We start from the raw sequence: 22798 nt of genomic DNA on the forward strand, positions 1-22798 counted from the left end.
AAATATTGGCCACACTATCTATGCACATGCTATCACCATGCCTTTTTCGTTCCCTATTCATATATCTAAGTCCTCTTCTTTCTTTGAGGTCAATCTCAAATCTCATCTCAAATGTACATTTATTGACATATTCAACCCCTAATGAACTGTCCCTTCTTTGTCCTCCTTAGGCTCTGATTATTTATAAAAACTCATTTTTGAACTTAGAAACTGTCCAATATGATATATTAGTTATTTCATCAGCATATGTTATATCTTCAACACAATTATAAGCTTTTGTGGGGCTGGGATCATACATTCTGTAATTTTTCTCAGTACTTACACTTACTTTGATAAAACGCGCATTCATTCATCTAAGCATCATTTATTGAGTGTTAATTAAATATCTCAACTCAATAAATATTGTTTGAATGAATGCATGCATGAATGAGGGAGTATGCAATAGGTAGCCTAATGTACCACCCAATATGAAGAAAGCAAAAACATAAACACAAAAGCAAGCCAAAAAGTAGACCAGGACTTTCTGTAAAATATCCTGCTTTTTGTTGGATGATGCCATGAAAATCGAGATACTCTTGAAAGGTCTTAATAGCTGACCAAGAATAGTAAACAATTGAAATTCTCTCAGGCTTATTCAACCCTATCACTAGACACATTTATACCTCTCAGGAATGTTATTAAAAGAAGAGATTAATAAAGCTTTTATAGATGAGTTGATAAATCTCTAAATATTTAAATCTTCATTTCCTCATAGGTTTTCTCTATTTTGGGGTTCCAAAAGTTTTAAATAAACTACAGGATAATTAAAAATTAGACATTATCTTTCTTACCTTCACTTTTTTTTTTTTTTTTTTTTTTTTTTGCAGTACGCGGGCCTCTCACTGTTGTGGCCTCTCCTGTTGCGGAGCACAGGCTCCGGACGAGCCGGCTCAGAGGCCATGGCTCACGGGCCCAGCCGCTCCACGGCATGTGGGATCTTCCCAGACCGGGGCACAAACCTGTGTCCCCTGCATCGGCAGGCGGACTCTCAACCACTGCGCCACCAGGGAAGCCCCTTACCTTCACTTTTTTTATGGTAAACACCTTTCTATTTTCTCCATAGTGCTGCCCAGTTTTAGAATTCTTCAAAATGGCCTGGCCATGGAAATGCATTGAATATTATTTAAATAACTAAAGTAACTTCCTCAGAATTATTATCCTATTCTGGTTAGGATACTGTCTGCTCTGGTTTGTTAAAATTTCCCTTTAGAGTGGTTTTAATTTTGTCTCTGATGGGGTCCTAGGATTTATTGCCATACCCATACTGCACCTGTTTTTCTTTGAATTACTCAACTTGCAGTTTCTGATTCATACAGGGCCTTACAGGTTAGTGACAACCTGGCCATCACAACTCTGGGGAGGACAGGCTTACTTTTCATAGGTGTTGATGTTTTCTCTACCTGAAGGTTTTAAAGAGATATCAATCTTCCTCACCACCTCCCTTGGCCCTTTTAATGGACTAAGCAGTTCCTCATGAAATTTCTGTAGGATATCTGTACCAACTTCTCAATATTGTTCCATCCTGAGTCTAAATTCCTGGCCTCAAGGTAATGTTAGATCTCTAGCTCCAGCCCCTATTTACATAAGGCCTATACTAAGGAACAGAACCCATAGACATCAGTCCGCTCTTATTTCTCTGGATTTAATTTCTTTGTTACTTTCTGAAACATGCAGGTGTTCCTTTCTTTCTTTTAATATCAGCTATGTGCTTTTAAGTTTTTCAAAATTCACCCAGAATTTACGTGTGTCTCCAGTAAGAGTACATTAAATTGAGCTTAGTCTCCTATTCTACTGGCATATTTGAGATCCAAATAATTTGCTACTTACTGGATTCAATTACCTGTATATTTCAGGCATCTAAAACTCACCATGTTCCAAATTTCCCTCCTTATTGTTAGTAATTTTCTTGGGAATCTGGATGACATTAAATGGAATAAAGTTAGTGAGTGGCCCAGGAATGCCTGAACGTTTGTTTGTCAGAGTTGCCAGGGAAAGTTAAGCAAGGAAGAAAACCAAATGAAAAATAGAATCACATTATTATGGATGAGTTTACTCCCAAGATTCCATGCAGAGCTCTCTCTAAAGCTGGGTTGGGTTATAACTTATGCCAGAGCTCTAAGTGGGGCTGACGCCATCTCCTGCCAAGCTCTCAGTTCTGGGCTGACGTCATCTCTGGTCCGCTGTATGGAGTGGAAACTTTGGAGGAATGGGCAGTGTATTCCAGGGTGTATGAAGAGGGAAATTGTGAACATGACTTTCTAAATTATGGAGGAACTACTCACTGTAAATGTACCTTGAACTATGTTGTTTAATTTGACCAATCAGATCAATGACTTTCCCCTTGAATGAAATGCTGCTATGTATATGAGCAGAAGAACAAAGCTGGTATAAGGAGATGGAGATACTGGGAGTTTTATTTTCCCACCAATTATCTTTTCCTCTGACCATGACCTTCCCTTTGAGTCTCCTAGACCTTGGGGATGATCCCAACCCCTTGGGTTGGGTGATGGCAGCCCCATCTTCACTAGAACCTCTAAAGTTAACTTTGATTTTTCCCACTCTTTCTATCCGTCCCATGTATGCAGTCAGACATCTGATCTTGGACTTTTATTGACAAAATATGCTTGAATATAACCATTTCTTTTCACTCCCATTGCTACTGCTATTGTCACTGCCTTAACTAGGGCTTTAAGTTCTATATATAAAAATATAAATATCTATATATAAATAAAATATACAAATAAATAAAATATAATATTAATTCTAATGATTTAAAAGTCTTTTCTTGATAAGGACTTTTCCTGATAAAGATACACAATATCTTATATATTTCTGTATTATCTGTTCTTTTCTTAGAATTTTAGTCATATGATTCTATCTCTTGGTATGTCTAGAACTTTTTGATTGAATGCTGGCTATTTTATTTGGCTGTTTTTGTTTTTCTCAGTGGAAATGTTGTTTGGCTTCAAAATATTTTATTCTACCTGGAAGTAGCAAATCTTCAAATTATAATTTTTTAAATGCTGTCAAATATCAATACTATAGGTATCACAAAATCTAGAAAAATGACATTTAAAAATTAACTACTGCCAGATGTATCTCTATAAAACTTTTTCCCCACTCTTTTAGCTATATATTCTTCAATTGCCTCCTCATATAACAGTTTATGTATTTTAGAAATAAAATTTTAAGAAATAAACTTTGTAGTTTATAGACATACATTTCTTTAACATGGTTGATTAGAATTTGCTTTTAGTTATTAATAGTTTAGAAAAGTTTATTTCAGCTTCACAATTTATTATTGAAAATGTCACATTAATTTTCATTGTTAAATTTGAGAAAATCTCTATGGGTTACTTCTTCCTAAATATTTACTATTATAAATGCATTACTGATTTCAGTACTGCTATAGGTTTGTGCATTACAGGAATCCTGATAAAATACTCTTTCACACCATTCCATTACACAAACACACACACACACACACACACACTGTTATTGATGGAGTATATCCTTGACAGCAGAAAATTTCTGTTTTGACTAATCATTGATGAGAACTGAATCTTTGACTTACCGTTCACATGCCTGATGATTGAAATAATTTTCCACAGAATAGCTTCTGGCTTTATACTTTTCAGTTCTTTTTTTCTTCTTCAAACGCACATGCTTTGAGAGCTGTGAAGTGCAGGACATGGCTATATTGTAAGGTGGTTTTTGTCCTTATGCTTCTGTATCTTGTGCTAGTTAAGTCAGTAGAGTAGTCAGTAGGAGTACTGGAAGTTATTCCTGTAATCGGATAGTATATAGTCAATTACATATGGTGGTGTCTGAAAATCACATAATAGCCTCACCTAAAACATCTCCTTAGCCAGATTTCAAAAAAGCCTGTGGCCATTCCAATATGATCCAACATAGCAGAATATGATAGAGGGAAAATTGGCAGAGAAAGAGACGCTGGTCTTACCTGATTGAAGTTAAAATATCTCTTTTGACAATTTTGAAAAAACATATAATTACATGAACTAATTTCTAGGGTTCTTCCTAGGACCTAAAAAGGAACCCATAGAGTTGTGGAACAACAATAAAAGCTACTGTAATGAGAAGCCTGTGCACCGCAACAAAGAGTAGCCCCTGCTCAACGCAACTAGAGAAAGCCCGGGAGCAGCAACGAAGACCCAACGCAGCCAAAATAAAAATAAATAAATAAAAATAAATAAATTTATTTTACAAAAGTAATACCCAGCTTTGAGCCATGAGAAATATGATGAGGAGAAATTAGCTAATGTTTTCAGAACTTTTAAAATATCAAACTCAGTCTCTAAGATTTTAGCATTATATACAATATCGGTTACTTATTAGTGGTTTGGGAAGACCAATTAAAAAATTTCTCTTACTATATTGAAATTCATGGCCCTGATGTTTTCCACATTGACTATATGAATGATGAAGAAAATTCAATCATGTATTTCATTTCCAACTGGACAGAAAACAAAATTTTAAAAAATGTTTGGACTACTGACTTTTGATTTCTTCTAATGCAAATGTATAGGTAATTTTTATTCCCTGATTAGGAGAAAAGTGGTGGAAGAGGGCAGGGTTAAGAATTAAGCAGTTAAGCTGTTGGTCCCACATCAGACAAATTATCCTTATACCTCCTGTCAATATTGTTAACAGAGACTGTTATTTTATTAATCCTTATGATCCAGTGATTCTTTTTTTCATGTTTTAGGGCACAGCAGGTGAGAGAGTGGATTTGTTAAGCTGGGTGGGTTTATCCTTCTTTTATGTGTTCATTCAATTTTATGTTCATTTACTTATTGTACACATATGGCAATAGAAGCTGCTAAAGCAATCATTGCTATTCTACAAAACAACAAGGCACAGAAGCAGATGTCTTATTTCCGAGATTTCTCCCCCCAGGATTATTATGATTAAAGATCCTTTCCCCCTCTCCCTGGAGAGGACGAGGGGCTGCTTGCTGGAGATTTTTTAATGACTTGGGGAAAGGCTCAAATATCCCCCCATTATGGTAATCCACCCCAGGGACAAACCACACAAGAATATTATGAATTTATTTTATTTTTCTATCCTTGCAAAGGTAATACTCAGCTCATTAGAATATGAAAAATATACTGTCAAATTTCAGAATTACGTGGATGAAGAAAATCACCAGTGGCATCATATCATGTGTGTTATAGTTGTATTTACTATATTGACTTTATTAACTATATTGTGTTAACAATAGGTTGTATAACTATATATTGAAAAGGCAAAACGCTGTAACTTATTTCAGAGAAAATAATTATGTTGGCAAACCTCAAATTGTACATTGTAGATGGGTCCTAGGAAAAGAAGATTTAATTCACAGTGGACAATAGGTTAGCTTCTGTTTTCAGCCATGTGCTATTTCAAGAATCAAACATCATGAATAATACAGGATCTAGGAGGAATAATCTAAAGATGGAAAAGCACATTTTGATTAGGAAAGAGAATTTAAGGTTTAAGTCTTTTTTTTTTTTTTAAGGAAAACTGCCTTATTACAATGAGATAAGAAAATTGTTTCCTTCTTTTCTTCCTTCCTTTCTTCTTCTTTTTTTTAACCTTTTAATTTTGGATATTTGACCTCTAAGCTGAGATGACTGGAAATGCCTCCTCTGGGCATCAACCTTTTTGAAAGACTTTTTCCCCCTCCCTAAGGGCTATTTGTCTCTTGGAGGCATTGTCTACATTACTCACCAAGAGGCAAGCATTTGTCCTTGCACTAAATGCTGACATCTCCTGATAAGAGGGAAGCTGCAAAGTAGAAGAATTGAAGGTCAATATGTTGATATTGCTCTCAAGCGCATTGATGTACATTTGTGTATTGGGGAAGGGGAGTGAAGCTTGAGAGTGGGCCAGTGGGGAGGGGTAAATATTTTGTGATGCTGTCTACCTATGGGCTTATAAAGTTTACAGCTGCATTAGGAGGACAAGCATTACCATTAGCATGAAGAGTAGAGCAGACCTCAGTTGCAAAAGCTTCTAGCCATACACATAGGGAAATACGTAAATGATACACCTTATTGCATTCACCCATTCACACTCCCCTGTTCACGCTAATTGGAAATTTCAATCTATTTCAGAGAAGTAACACAACTATCAATCATTTTCCCTGGCACGAATCTTCCAGGAGGAAGAAAATGGAATACACCTAGCAACAGAGCTCACGCACTAGCCCATGTGTCTTAGATTTAATATCTGATCACTAGCTGGATTGAAGCCAAGAGGTGGTTCACAAATTTGCTGCACATTAGAATCACCTGGGGGATCTCTGAGGCCTCCCTGTGCCTAGGCTCCTCCCTAGACCTACTAAATGAAAATCTCTGGGACTGGGACCCAGACACCAATGTTTTCCTTAAAAGCTCTTTAGGTAATTCAAACGAGCAGCAAAGCTTGAGAACCAGCCCAAAAACAGGAACAAACTTATTTCACACAGATAAAGTGGGGCAATTCGTATGTTAAAAGAACGTGTATCTATCTATCTATTTTTTTCCTTTTTATTCTGTTTGTGTTTCAAATAGGCTTTTTTTTTTTACCTGCAGAAAGCGTTATTGTTTCCATTTGGCCCAAGGCTTGGGAGAGGGATCCAGGGTGGTTAAAAAGCTGCCTAGTGGCTGCAGAGCGGGGCTTCAGGAAAAGCTCTGATGCCAGAGGGGCTCCTCAAAGGCCGCTGGACTTCAGAGACTCCTGTTCGTGCTCGAGGGTGAGCCTTTCAAAGAGATACTCGCCCAGCCCAGCCTGCGGACCAACCAGCCTGCGGAGGTTGGTCAGGTGGTCGCCCATCTGCTTGATGAGTTTCACCTGCTCCTCCGGGAAGCGGCTCTCCCGGAAGTCGTAGAGGTAGGAGTCTGTGCAGTCAGAACCAAGGGCGCGCAGATCCGATAGTGCCTGGTTCAGGTTCTTCTCCCTGAGAATGGCGGCTTCCACAGCATCCTGGGTTTTACCCCACTCATCTTGAGAAGGCTTCCGCGCATCCTGGTAGAGGGCGCGGCCACAGCACTGGTTTTGCATTTTCGAGAGACGCTGGGCGCCCTCACACTTCTCCTCGGCCAATTGGCGAAAAAAGTGGCCCACACCGTCCAGAGTCCCATCGTTGCTGTCGAAATAGAAGCTCAGAGAGAGGTAAGTGTCCACAGATGCATGTTGAACAGGCGGTGGACGGTGGCCTCCACCTCGGTGGAATAATTCTGACGAATCTGGGAACTCGTGGTTGATCAGTGATAAGGAGCTAAGCTCAAAAAACGGTGGTGGCCTGTCCTGGAGGCTGAGGATAGCTGAGTGGCTGATTCTAAAGGTTGCGACTGGAAGAAAGGTTGGAGGGTGGTCGGGGGCTGGAGCAAGGAGCGTCCCTGGGTCAGTTCATTCCAAACACTGTTGAAGCAAAAGACAGGTCTGCAGGACAGCTGAGTGCACTGCCTCAAATAGGCTTTGAGAAAAATGAACAAGAAGTCCAAGCAAGGACAAAACTTACCCTTCCCCCCACTAAAATAGCTGTTGATACTGGAATCTAGATCTGGGAAGGGATTCTTCCATTACTTTCTTAACATTCCAAGCCACTAGAACAGTAATTCTCAAAGTATGGTCACCTTGTAACCAAGCAGTACCCTATGGGGCCTTCCTAGGACAGACCCATCCCCCATATCCTCTGCTGTAGTTCCTCTCTGAAGTACTCAGATAATAGTATCTCAGGCATACTTCTTGAGTTTTCAGATGCTAAAAACCACCACCAAATGGAAGAAATTAACTCCTTGATGATCATGAGCATGTAGCCCCCAGACCTTCTAGCACCTGAGGATGGATAATGTTACCTGCCCTGTGGCCTCAACATCAACCAATCAGAGAATTGTGCACGAGCTGATCACATTCCCTAGGAACGCCCCTCCCTCACCTGGCCTTTAAAAATGCTTTGCTGAAACCCTTTGGAGATTTCAGGGTTTTTTGGAACACGGGCCACCCCTCTCCTTGCTCGATCCTGCAATAAACCTTTCTCTGCTCCAAACTCCAACCTTTAGGTTTGTTTGGCCTCACTGTGCTTCAGACACACAAACCTGCATTCGGTAACAACCTGACCAGCTTTACCAGCATCCCCTGATAATGTGTTAGATATTCAAGTTTTAGGGCCCTGTCCCAGCCCTATGGAATCAGCAACTCTGGTGGGGCTCAGTGATCTCTGTTATAACAGGCCCTCCAGATGATTTTTATTCACCTTAAAGTTTGAAAATACCTGCATTGTCAGCTGGCCAAAGCGTCCACCAGCAGGTGAACAGGAGTGGTGCCTGGAAAAGATACGGACTAGCTAAGGCAAGTACAGCAGCATTTGCTATGGTAGTAATGGAGAATGCCTTTTCTCCACTGGTTGGCATAGACTAGTATCTGGGAGCAGTGGCAGGGTTATTTAGGATGCTTTACATTTCACTGTAGAGTGACCGCTGTCCTGGTTTGCCAGGGACTTCCCCTGTGTGAGCACTTAAAATCTCATCCTGGGAAACCCCTTAGCCCTGGGTTTGAAAAACTTAGGGAATAACATGAAATTTAGGGGAAATATGATCCAGGTTTTGGGCAAGTCACAAGTGCTAATTAAAGCTAAGCATGTATGGAGAACTCTAGCCTTCTTTACCCCTTTGCTGGGAGGTAAATCTGACTGGGTGAAAGGACTTATTGTTAAGAGATATTTGTAGAAACGTCCCCTCTTCTTACAAGGATTGAATTATCTCAGTAACAATTAACTAAGCACAGATGTAAAGCATTTGATTTACTCCCTGGTGTTCTTTATCTTCTCATCCAACTAAATCCATAGCCCTTGTCTAGCTCCAGCCAGTAGAGTCAGAACTTGTTTTACTGTTTAACTAAAGTTCAATTTAAATTCTCTCTACATCTCCCGGTTCTCAGCCCTGGTTGCATATTATAATCACCTGGGGAGATTTCAAAAACTACTGATGCCAGATTTCTACCTATCATGGATATTTGAGGAGGGACCTGGAATGAAAGGCTCTAGTTTATGGTTTTTGGAGCCAAATTATAGTCTACACTGAGCCAAATCATTTGTGAGATCACCTCTAAAAAGGAATTTATCTGTTATAACTAATGCTCTTCCTTTGCCAATATCCTTGATATGTCCCTCTTTGGGGGAAAAAAAGGATGGAAAACCCCCCCAGCAGTTGGGCTCCCTGAATTACAAGGTGATGCTGTGGAATTAGTGTTGGCTCAGAGCGCACATCTTCGGATACCCATTCTCTCTCCTGCTTCCTTGCATGAACTTATATCCCTGGGCAGTTTTTCATCCACCACCCTCTTTTGCTTCTAATCTTAGTAAGTAAAGTCTCCCCTTAATGAAATAGCATTTCATGGGGCTTACTGGGAGCATAGGTCTGTTCCAGACCTATCATATGTTAGCTAAAGCAGATATAAGTGATGTATTTTTGGCATTCATCCTTGTGGGTTGGAGAGAGAAGACAGAATTTTATCCTTTTAGGTGTCATCTGACTGGGCAAATGGCCTCTTTCCCTCTGCTGCCTACCATGTGAAAAACTGAGGGTGTTATCTCTAGAAGGTATCAGAATAGTTCAGATAAATCAAATTTCTCACTAAAAGATGACAAAACTATGGCTCAGGTGGTTGATTTTACATGTCAATTTGTCTGGGCCACCATGCCCAGTTATTTGGTCAAATAGTATTCTGGATATTTCTGTGATGGTGTTTTGGGTTTTTAAAAAAATTTTTATATGTTATTTATTTATATTTTTGGCTGCATTGGGTCTTCGTTGCTGCACATGGGCTTTCTCTATTTGCAGCAAGCTGGGGCTACTCTTTGTTACGGTGCGCGGGCTTCTCATTGCCATGGTTTCTCTTGTTGCGGAGCATGGGCTCTAGGCACGCAGGCTCAATAGTTGTGGTGCACGGGCTTAGTTGCTCCACGGCATGTGGGATCTTCCTGGACCAGGGCTCAAACCTGTGTCCCCTGCATTGGCAGACGGATTCTTAACCACTGTGCCACCAGGAAAGTCCCTGTGATGGTGTTTTTGGATGAAATTCATATTTAAATTGGTGGACTTTGAGTAAAGCAGATTATCCTTCATAATATGGGTGGGCCTCAACCAATCAGTTGAAGCTCTTAATAAAACAAAGACTGACCTCCCTGCTGCAAAAAGGAATTCTACCAGAACACTTAACAGAAATTGAACTGCAGCTCTTCCTAGAGTCTCTAGAGCACCTAACCTGCAGATTTTGAATTTACCAAGCCTCTATAATTGTGTGAACCAGTTGTTTAAAATCTCTCTCTCTCTTTCTCTATCTATATATAGATATGGATATAGATCTAGATATCAATATTGATATCTAGATCTATATCTGTCAATATATATGGTCACATTGTATGCACATACTATTAGTTCTGTTTTTCTGGAGAACCTTGACTAATATTGTGGCCCATATAAATAAAAGGATGAGCCCAGGTTCACCCAGGTAGAAAGTAGTACAATGAGAACTGGAACTTAAGGCCTCATGACTCATTCAGCTGTGAACACTAACCCAGAACTGGGGTCAGCAAACTCTGGCCCACTGATCAAATCTCTCTTGACTCCTGGTTTTATAAATAATGTTTTGCTTGAACACAGCTGCACCCATTCATTAATGTACTGTGTATGGCTGTTTCTGTGCTACAGCAGCAGATGGGCAGTTGCAACAGAGATGTATGGTACACAAAATCCAAAATATTTACTATCTGACCCTTTACAGAAAAGATCTGCTGACCCTTGCTCTAGGATGCCATCTGATTTCTGATAGCACCGAGGAGAATAATTCATGCACATTGGGTTAGATTGTTAATCTCATGTCCTCCTGAGGTCAAAGATCTCTTAAATGCTCACCCTTGCAATAGCCAATTTGGGGAGGATTATCTGAGGATGCAGAAATATTTCTTGCCAGGTCTTTCCAATCCACACTGCTCCCTGACTGTGGTTCTTAAAACCTATTTAAAAAAATTTTTTTATTGGTATATAGTTGATTTACAATGTTGTGTTAGTTTCAGGTGTACAGCAAAGTGAATCAGTTATACATATACATATATCCACTTTTTTTTTTTTTAGAGTCTTTTCCAAATAGGCCATTACAGAGTATTGAGTGGAGTTCCCTGTGCTAATAAGAACAGCAGGTTCTTATTAGTTATCTATTTTATATACAGTAGTGTGTATATTTCAGTCCCAATCTCCCAGTTTATCCCTCCCCCCCATCCCCTGGTAACCCTGTTTGTTTTCTACACCTGTACCTCTACTTCTAAAACCTGTCTGTTTTAACTGTCTACCACTCATTGCTTACTGGCTCTGGCTTCATGTACTTGATAATAAATCTATTTCTTGTTCTATCCTGGATGACATGTTCCAAGGACTGAGATAATATCTTATTCCACATAATTTGTCCTTAATATTGTCTATCTTGGGGTCTTCATCTATGTCCCGAAGAAAACAGTCACACTCTGTCTTCTAGTATTACTAATAATACCACATTTTATGGGATGAATTTGACCCATTGCACTGAAATATCCCTTTAGAAGCTGTATGCAGCCTGTCACTGGGTTTTAGCACAGGGGTAGAACTCAGATTAGTGTTCATATTTAAACAAATCTACTTGACCAGAAACTTTTGTCTCACCAGTTATTTTATTACACAAATAACTTCTGTCTTTGCATCTATGATGTAAACATTTTTAATTGCCTAAATTATCTGAAAAATTATTTAGAGCTTCCATTTCAGTAGGCATTGGAATTGCTGTGGTATGACTGTTTCATTATTTTATTTCCAAATGTCAAATTAGGCTTCAAGCTTTGGCCAAGAGTAGACAAAAAAGGGATTAAAAACAAATGAAGAGTGGGAAAGACTTCTGATGCAAGGGAGACTTAATAAAGATTTGATTTTGAATCAGTAATTTATAATAAAGGTTTGATTTTGAATCAATAATTTATGTCATTGCAAAATAGCTCCCTGGTGAAATTCCACTCTTTGGTCATCATTAAGTCCAGAAATCAACAATCAAAATGTGCAGTGATCTTCTTCATTTTCTAAAAACAAACCTATATCTAGAGGAGAGGAGAATTCATTTCATCACTCAGGCTCTGGACTTACGACTCCAAGTCCTGTCTTCTTTCAACCATACCTGCTACGTTTCTGTCTAACTTCTTGAGCATGAGGTAATGGCTTCAGCTTTCATTCCCTTCCTCAGTCTATAGCTTGGTGACTAAGAGTAAGGGATCTAAAACTTGAGAACTTGGGTTGAAATCTTGACTCTAAAATTTACTTGTTGAGTACTCTTGAGCATGTTATCTGTTTTTGCCTCAGATTTCTCATCTATAAAATAGAGATAACATTACTTCTCTCAGCGAGTTGCTATGAGGGTTAAAAGAGAAAATTCATACAATGCAAGAATTTATCAGTTCTTGGAACACAATAAATACCAAAAAAAAAATGTTAGCCATTATCAAAGGCCCCTCATTTTATGGATAATATAGATTAGCGTATATAGGTATAATATTTACATATACATAAACATTTTATATCTATATGTGTGTATACATTCTTCTCATAACAGAAATTGAGAAGTCAACATTCACATCTAAATATGTGCTCTGTGAAATATAGATCTCCTGTGTACAGACACAGTGCTATAGTTATCTATTGCTACATAATAAAGAAGTCCAAACTTAGTGGTGAAATAAACAAATTTTAATATGTGCCCAGATTCTGTGGGTCAGCAATTCAAACAGTACACAGAGGAGATGGCTTGTCCCTACTCCATGACTGATGTCTGAAACCTCAGCTCATGAGGATTCAAATGACTGGGGCTGGAATCATCTAGATAATTATTTTTATTTTTTATTTTTATTTTTTGCGGTACGTGGGCCTCTCACTGTTGTGGCCTCTCCCGTTGTGGAGCACAGGCTCTGGACGCGCAGGCTCAGCGACCATGGCTCACAGGCCCAGCTGCTCCGCAGCATGTGGGATCCTCCCGGACCAGGACACGAACCTGTGTCCCCTGCATCGGCAGGCTGACTCTCAACCACTGCGCCACCAGGAAAGCCCCTAGATAATTTTAATTCACATGTCTGGCACTTGACATGGGATGACTTGAAGACTGGGCCCAACAAGGACTGTTGACTGGAGTGCCTACAGATGGCTGCCCATGTGGCTTGGACATAACGTGGTAGTTAGGATTCAAGATAGAGTATCCCAAGAATGAGTGTCCAGAGTTCAAGCATTCCAAGAGAGTCATGCAAAAGCTGCATGATCTTTTATGACCTAGTCTTAGGTATTACATAGCATCACTTTCAGTATATTCTATTGCAGGAGTTGGAGATCTTTTTCCATAAAGTGTCAGACGGTCAATATTTTAGGCTTTACAAGCCATACAGTCTCTTTTGCAACTATTCCACTCTGCTGCTGTGATGTGAAAACAGACACAAACAATACATATGCTAATGAACATGGCTGTGTTCCAATAAAGCTTTGTTTATAAAGGCAGGTAGAGGCCTAGATTTGGCCCACCTGCCATAATTTATTGACCCCTGCTCTACTGTTTGAAGCCGTGGAAAGTCTGCCCAAATTCAAGGGAAAATGCCCGCATCTGGATGGGAAGAATGGCAATGAATTTGAGACCCTGCAATAAAACCACTACCTATGGGGTATTTATAAGAGGATCTGTCTGCATACCTTGTTTCTCACATGTGTGGTGGATATGAGGTACTGGGACATCTTACATCTCTGTAAGCCTGGGTCAAGGTCAAAGTTGGAATCTGAACTTAATGACCTTGATTTCTGGAATAATTGGTAACTCTAATTATGATTTCCTAACATTCCTTACCCCAATAAATATACCACAAAAGATAGATTTCAAGTAAACAGTTGCTTTATGGCAGATTTTTATTAAGTCTCCATTGACTGAATTATTCCATTTTGGTTGGAAAGCATGAGTTTTGTTTCTTTCCTAAAGAGATCTGCAACTTTTCAGATGTGGCATTTCACTCTACTGAGAGGATGATGTAGGTTTTTATAAACAGAAAAAGCAGGGCAGGCTGAGTTCACTCAGATCATACTAATGCTTACAGGAATAACCGAAACTGGAACACAGGCTTCCAGGTTTTCCTGTCCTGTGCTCTTTCCGGTAGGTGACATTGTCTGCTGGGCCTGGCAGTAATAAGTTTTGACCTTTACCTCTCTAGGCTATTGTGAAGTGATTTTGGGCTTTGTTAGCTTTCTTACGAGTTTGTACTAAATTGTGTCCATAAAGTAGCCTGAATTCCTCAGGGAAGGATGATAGCTGTTATTGTGTTATTACTTAAAATGTTGTGTTGGTTACCTCTTTTTCTTTTCTGTTGTCCAGCTGTATCCTGAACTTAAAAGATATGTTATCCAAAATGAAAGATGTGCATCTGGTGAAAAACACTAATTTAAGGGATGAAAATTCCTGATGATTGCTTTAGTCAACCCTTAATACACACTGAGCTTCACTAGTAAATAGACAACTCTCAGATCTTTCCCTTGGAAGAGATCGCATAATCAGGCTTTGTGTTGATTTCGCATTCTGTTCTTTAGAGACAGAACAAATTAGAATAATTGGCTGGTACAGGGAAAGCACAAAGAACTTTCTTCTATTTTTGTGATGCATCCCGTAATAAGGGTTGAAAATGAGACTAGAGGTAAGAACGTGAAACTCAGAAGGGCAATGAGGAGAAGATATTGTTTCTTTGAAAATATTCTTTCAGTGTTGGCCCAGAAGAAATAGGAAGCTGAGGAAAATATTTTTTAAAAAATAATGATTTTTGTGTTAACGATGTGAGTGTGGAAGTAGTAAGAATCAGGAAGCAAGCATCCTTTTCCACCAAGGACTTGGGAGCAAATGAAACCATAAATGCTCCCCGCTCTTGGAAACCCTTTTGGAGCAGTAATCAGAGAAGGGTGAAAGGCAAAGCCTCAGGGCAGAGGTGTTCAGAGCAAAGGGATAGGAGGAGAACAAAAGGAGAGTAGATATTTTTAGAGCTGTCATTTTGAAATTTACCTGCTTCTGCTTCAGTGCTGCTTTGCCACCGTGTTGGTCCAGTAGAAATCCTCAAAGCAGGAGCAGCCCTACAGGTTAGAGCAAGTGACTTGAATCCAGGTCTCTTTAGCTCAAGAGCACAGAGGGGAGTGTGAGGAAAGAGTGAGACCACAAGGAATCGTTCACTGGGTACATTTTCCTCAAACCTCACTAACTGGGAGAAACTGACCACTGGATTATGTGCCTTGAAGGAAAGCAAACATGTTGAAAGCAAAGAGTGTGGAGCTTGTTTAGAAAGCAAGCTCTGTCATTTGGTCACCTGCTGATGATAATAGCATTGGCTGAGACCTGACCATTTACAATGAAGGCACTTCCGTAGGTAATAAGTTCCAGGAGGGCCAGAACTGAGTATGTCTGTTTCAGCATTTAGCATGGTTTAGCATCTTAGAGCCCGGTACATTATTGGCATATTAGACTTAAAAATGAATATTTGCAGATTGTCTGAATGAGTGGATGTGTGTGATTCATATCCTATTTGCAGGTCCTATGCCCTACAGTGGATTTTCAGTGTCAGATTGTGAAAGTATTTATGATGGGGATTGGCATTGTTCCCCATCTTATGGATAAAGATTACACATCATAGGACTTTATATTGACATCCCAAAAGCCTCATAGGAATTACTTAACAAAAAAATAAAATTGGATTCTGTATAATTTCTAATTTATAAGCTGGCCAGAACACTGGTATTTCAGCCAGTCCTCTGCTGGTTCCAGTGATGGTCCCATGATCACCCAGGCATAATCAGAATGGCTTTAGGATTTGGGAGCCAAAGTGTTCCTCAGTATTTACTACTTTGCTAGTCCATTTTAGAAAATGGACTATTGAAAAAAATAGCTTCAGACACAATATGGCATTTTATGATTTAGCGTGAAATCTGAGAAATAATAGAGGTTATCTGAAGCCTGCAATGGTAAAGTTCCCTCTTCCCTCTGCTATTGAAGTTATTGTCTTTAAACAAAGATTCTACATCAGTAATGCTATATATATATTTTTTTTCATGATATTCAGGTTAATTTCCTGTTCTCTCTAAGGAAGTAATGGGTTGGTTGGTATGAGAGATGGTGTGGCTTCCAAAGGTGGAAAGTATCATTTTGTTGTAATTTCTGGCTACCTAAGGATGGGAGAGGCCCAGGACACTGCAGTCAGTATATTATGTGGAGCAGGTTATATTGTGGTTTATTTATGAACTTTTACACGTTTATTTTCTATGCAAGTTTGTGTGCTCTTTTTTGAGTTTTGGTAGATAAGTGTTTTGTAACTTTGGAATACTTGGAGTTAAGTATATATAACTTTTATATATATATATATATATTATATATATATATTATATATATAATATATATATATATATAAACGTAGTAGTTAAAGCCGTGGAGAGTGTACTAGTCTACCTAGGTTCAAATTCTGGCTTTACCCTATGGCTTCCCTGTGGCTTCCTCTCCTTATCTATTAAAAAGGAGTATAGTAAGACTGCTGTGATGAGTTACAATAATGCCTGGTATATACTAAGTGCTATTTAAGCATTTGCTATAATGATTATGTATACTTGAAGGCAAGGACCTTGCCCCTTGATTGTCTCTATATTCCTAATGCTTAAGAATTCCTAGGGCTTTTCTAGTGCATTGTCTTAGGATAGAGATAGCTCAGTATAGTTCTTGTCACTGTAAAGTACTGTTATGTTGAAAGTCTTTGCTTGTGTACTAATCTATGACATATCTGTTGAGGACAAAGAAAAGAATAGTTTTAAAACTGCAACGGATAACAAAAGATTGTGTGATTTAATGCCTTTATTACGTAATTATAAAACTAACAAATGATGATGGTAGAAAATTTGAAAAACTCCTAGACAAAATAGAGATCAATAAAATTTGGAGTAAATTTCAGAGTGTAAAGTTGTCCATGAATATTAGTACTTTCACATTTTCCAGGACTTTAAGTAGACTCTGCTTCTTAAGAGTCTATTCATGATATTTTATTTTAATGATGTTTTCATCATGGGGACACACACACAAATCTGTTAAAAAAAGAAAGACATGTAAATCAGTGATGTTTCAGATAGCCACATGAAATAAAGTGGGAAAGGTCAACAAGCTGAAAGAATGTGGAGTAGCATCTCCTTAATTGCTTACATAATTCTAATAATTACCTCTTTGTGGATAAAATAATTAATGGAGAATCTAATTCAAGAAAAATGTATGAACTTCACGCCTTCTTGAAGCCAAGTATTTCTTTCCACAAAAGGTTACTTTCCACACCATGATTCCTTATTACCTGACAGGGAAAGAGTATTGTATGGCAAAGGGTCTTCCCAAAGGAGGGTGCTTCCCACACTGATTGTCATAAATGACTTCGGAACTACTGTTGCTGTATTACCAAAATCTTCAACTAGGATATTCTTGACAAATGCGATCCTTGGTTAATTTTTAGAGCTACAAACTGTCAGATGGCTCTGAAATAACAATTGTCTGGCTATCTTTAGGGGTGATCACAATATGGTAATGACCTTGAGGTATCACTAAAAAGCAGGAAGGTGTGAGTCTTCCTTTGGTTCCAGAGTGAAGTGCTAGTTGGAGTTGGAGTTGGAAAAGAGGCCAAAAACCAAGTGATAGAGAAGGAAATGTGAGGTCATTAGTGAAAAACCAGGTTTAAGTTAAGGTGAAAAGGCATGAGGAAATGGTCAACTGTTATAGTATTAGAAAGATCATCAAGAAACATATCCATGAATGCAGTTTGTATTGCAATCTGCTGAAAAAGAGACAAATATCCTGGCCTGGACTTCATGGAGATTATATTTTATTGATTCTGATACTAGATTATTGTTGAAAAGGGCCTCCTATAAATTATAACCATGCAAAGGCAGCAAGATAATTTTTTTTTCTTTATGTATGTGTTTCTCATTCCTACTCACTTTCACAGTTACCCTTTCTCTCTCAGGGGAAGAGAAAATCACAAAAAACAAAAATGTCAAATCTCAGCTATTCATTTTCAAAATAATTTTTTTTCCAAATTCCAGTGGAGGCAATAGTTTAACTGTAAGCCTCAAAAAGCTAGATTTTTACAAACTGTAGCCAAATTTTATTCCATAAATAATAGCTTTGGAAAGAATATGTGATGATGCAAAGTTGGAAAAAGCTGGTTTTTCTTCCATAAATGACTTCACTGTGTTTGGGAGAAGAGGCAGAGAAGAAATCAAGGTAACCAAACATGGGGTGAGTTTTTCTGATAGGGGACTCCAGTGCTTTAAAATAGACTAGATAATCCTAGGGATAATCTGAGGGTAGAACAGACCAATGCCTCATTCCAATCTGGTACCCTGGAAGAAAACAGTGTATTTCCTTTGAGGTCTTGAGAGGTTTTTCTTTTGCTTTGTTTTGTTTTTGGTTCATTTTGTAATCAACCTTATTAAGGTATCATTTACATACAATAAAATGCAGATATTTTTAGTCAGCGGTTCAGTGACTTTTAATTTATGTATACATTTGTATAACTACCACCCCCATAAAGATAGATAACAATTCTAAAACCCTAGAAAGTTTCCTCCTAGCCTTTTGCAGAAGTATCCCCACCTTCCACCCCAAGGCAACCACTGATCTGTTTTTTATCTTTAGAGATGAATTTTGCCCATTTTAGAATTTCATGTAAGTTGAATAATACAGTAGGTGCCCTTTTGATCTGGCTTCACTTGCTCAGCATATGGTTTTTGAGATTCATTCATTTTGGGATGTTTTAAACCAGGACTTTAGCCTGGGTGGCTGATGTTGTCTGAAGGCACCTATAGGTACATCTGAGTCTCTGGCATTGTCACTGTCTGTTCTTGGCTCAGTATTTTCAACTTTACTAAGAAGCACAAGGTTGAAGTAAGGAAGATCATTGTCAGTATAATGGAGGTGAAGTGGGTTCTGTTACATAATATTCTCAGCATAAATTGACCTGCTTGGAATCATTGTGTGATAATCAACAAGGATACTCTTCCTACAAAAAACCTTGATAGTATAAAACTTCTAAAGGATGCTGTCCTAGGACTCTTTTAGTTTTCATTTTTTGGGAAACATTTCTGGAAAATTAAAATGCTCATAACCTGAAAGAAGCAATTATTCACCTGAAGGCTAACTCTGCTAAAGTTGAGTTGTCCGACCTTTACATGCTGATAGAACCCAAATAGCCTTGCAAAACAGTGCTATAAGCACATAGATTATTTAAGATGGACGTGTGTATGCAGTAAAGTGAAAAAACAAAGAATCTTTGAGTTTCCCTTGCTTTTTTTTTTTTTCTTTTTCATTTAAGTTTCTATAGCCTATGCTCATAGTTTAGGGTAACCTCAGGTTAGCTTTAGGTCCACTCTTTACATAAATGTTGAAGTACTCCATACCCACCTTTTTTCTACCTTCCTTCTTTTCTTCCATCTTTCTTTTCTAACTTATAATCCATTTTACTTAATCCTGCATTTGTTGAGGTGGCAATTAGTGAAGGAAAATTGAAAGCAGTGTGAAATTTTGCTGTTCAGAATGCATGTTGACCAAATTCTATATTGAGAAAAGGTCTGAATTTACCCATGGTAACCCTTTCTCAGCGTCTTTGAATAAAGGCCATAGAAACTGGGCTGTAATATCCTGACAGGTATGTAGAATTCATAGCAATTGCCCTCAAAGAGCTTACCTAGCGTAGATGCATATGAATGCATTTAATGATTGCTTTATTGGCAGCAGTGCCAACATACACAGTCTATTTTGTTTTATATCATTATCATTACCTGCTGTTTACCACCGTATACATTGCTAATGGTGTGGTTTCTATGGCTTGTGAATTCCACTGCCAAATAATATGAAATTTATTACACACTTTAGTGTAGAAGATGGAGACTTCATAAATTTTTGTGTGCTCTTTCCCCCTTTGGAATGTATTACACTGAGATCAGGCAAAATAATAAATTTATTTCAAATGTGCTTGATAGCTAAACATCAATTAGGACTGATGGGCAACATTTCTTCTTCCAGCAACATAACAGTTTTTAAAGAATAAGCCATTGAATGTGGAGTTACTGAACATGGAACTCAGTTCACTGGGATCCCTTCTTAGAATAACAAAGGAAAACTTGAATTGGATATGTGTGGCTTATTCAAGTAGTAACTAATCAGCTACACGTTGGTTGACTTAATTTTTCAGAATCATTTGGTATTAACTGTCTTCCACTTCTTCCCCTGACTCTCACGGGAATGGATCATGAGTATCTTAAAACATACTAAGTCGTCTTCCATCCCTGTTAATCTAACTACTAAAGCACATTTTCCTTATCCAATGTAACTTACTGTCTTTTAGAATAACTGCGGTTTTAATTCTCTACAAAATTAAAACCAGCAAAGAGAAACATTTTCAAGGAGCCACCACATTGTAGAGCTTTAGAAAGAAGACTTTAGAATTAAGGACAAATATATCATTTTATAGCTAAAGCAACTGAGGCCTAAAGTAGGAAGGTAACCATCGAGGTCAGGGAAAGGGGTTGAAGATCTGGTTTCAAGCTGAGAAAGAGTCTACAGGGACTCAATCTGAGCAGTTCAGAAACTGAAAGGAGACCACTGATGTTCTGGGAAGGCTGGCATCTGGCATTGAGTGTGGGATTTCAGACAGAGATTGGGCCCGGGGGAACTGAGCTTCTGTAGTAGGCAGAGAAGTCCACCTCGTCTCTGGAAAGTGACACTGACCTCAGGGTGTTGGGGGGAAAGAGCAGTGAATTCCAGTCCACCTGAGAAAGCAGGCCAATCTGATTAACTCTGAATTTAGGCTTATTTCAGATACTTCTTGAGAAAGAACTTGGACAAGAGCAAGTCCAGCACAGCCTCTTTAAATCCATGCCCAGTATTTTCTGGTGGAGCTGCTTAAACCCCCCAAGTGACTCCAGTATTTTAATTTCACTCTATATTTAATTCCGACAGTTCTATGACTGATTATTTAATGGGCAAATAAGTAGGGTCAGAAAAGAGTGTGAATGTATTTTACAGGATGAGGATGGGCAGAGTGGAGCAGTCTGGAACAGGACACCAATAAAAAGGGATCTTGGTAAATAAATAAGAACATCTATTAGAAATGGAGAGGAATTCGCAAGGAAATTAGTGCCTGACACCACGCCCTACTCTCTGCGAGTTTAGAAGGTAGTTTCTAATTTTATTTTCATAGGAGATCTCCCTGTGATGAATTGTCTTTTACCTCCACACTATTTATCACATGGACATATTGTGAAGTTTGTGTGAGAGAAAGCAAGTATTAGAATTTGTCTTGGAAGCAGCTATAAACATTTCCTGGAACAATCTAGGGTAGAAGGAAAAGGAAAGGAAGGTGGAAACAAAGGAGAAAGACAGCTAATGCTGCTGGAGTCTCTCGCTGGGATTTGTGGTATCTCTTTTTGAAACTAAGTACAGAAAGTCAGAACTTGACTGATTGTTTCTTGATCACGGTTTATTTTCATTTTTGTTTTTTTCTTGCTCTCTCATCAATTATTCCAGCCAATATTATGTCATTTTCAGTTTCAGTAAGCATGCCTGTCTTGTTTCCATTCACATTATTTATGCAAACGTTGACTGAACTGATGACCCCGAGTTATCAAGGAAACATTAGATACACCAGTGGATACATTTCTTAATTTTAGAAAAAAATTACTGAGTGAAGGTTAAAATAACTCCTCTTAAATTTGTCATATAAAAAAATTCTCCTAACATACAATACCTCACTGCCTAATAATGTCAGATAAATGAAGAATTCCTGTGTATTCATGAATGCAGGCTAGTCTGTATATTTTTTGGCAGGTATGACCGTTACCGAGGGTAACGGCCTGGTTTGCTGGCCATGTCCTGTCTCCTAGAAAGTTGTAGTTTCTGTTGTCTTTCAGTTGGTCCATTGGATATCAGAGGTGAATTTATAAAATTATACTTCCCTTTACACTTACTTTGCTTTTTTTAAAAAATTTACTTGAAGTATAGTTGATTTACAGTGTTGTGTTTCAGGTGTACAGCCAAGTGATTCAGATATATGTATTTCTTTTTCAGATCCTTTTCCATTATAGGTTATTACAAGGTTTGAATACAGTTGCCTGTGCTATACAGTAGGACCTTGCTGTTTATCTATTTTATATATAGTATACACTTACTTTGTGTGATCCAGCCTGGTCAGACCACATGATTATTTTTACTTCTGATATAATTTTTTCAGGTACAACCTCAAAATCTTTGATAAGATATTTTAAAATAAATTTAGCATGTGTGTGCTCTAAATCCAACAGTAGTTATTGGAGATATGGTTTTGCACTAGGTATTCCTCTCTTTTTTGTTCTTGGCCTACCAAAAGAAAATTAGCTTTTATTTTCTGGTTGGTTTGCTAGATGTTTATGACTATAACAAAAGTCTTAAATTTTGTCTCATATCTTAAAACACAATCTGAATTAGCAATGGATATTGTGCTATACATAGGGGCTGTGATATAAATATAGTTTCTAACTTCAAAAACATATAACCTAGAAGGGAACACAGACACATATGCAGCAATTATGGCAACTGCATTTGTTTACTAAGTGAAATATTAGTGAGATGGATAAAGTGCTAGCAAGCCTTGAACAGCCAAATCAGCTTCAAAAATAGATGTGCAGTTCTT

At 38.3% G+C, this 22798-nt stretch overlaps 1 pseudogene across 1 annotated transcript; it reads right to left on the reverse strand.

Moving 5' to 3' along the window:
• Positions 1-6738: 6738 nt before the first annotated feature.
• On the reverse strand, positions 6739-21999 carry LOC307054843 (ferritin light chain-like; annotated as a pseudogene). Its single transcript has 2 exons — positions 21971-21999; positions 6739-7281 (listed from the first exon to the last, which is right to left on the reverse strand). The product of its transcript is annotated as a ferritin light chain-like (transcript).
• Positions 22000-22798: the final 799 nt, after the last annotated feature.

This window comes from Hyperoodon ampullatus, assembly GCF_949752795.1.
Source record: "Hyperoodon ampullatus genome assembly, chromosome: 6".
NCBI lineage: Eukaryota > Metazoa > Chordata > Mammalia > Artiodactyla > Ziphiidae > Hyperoodon > Hyperoodon ampullatus.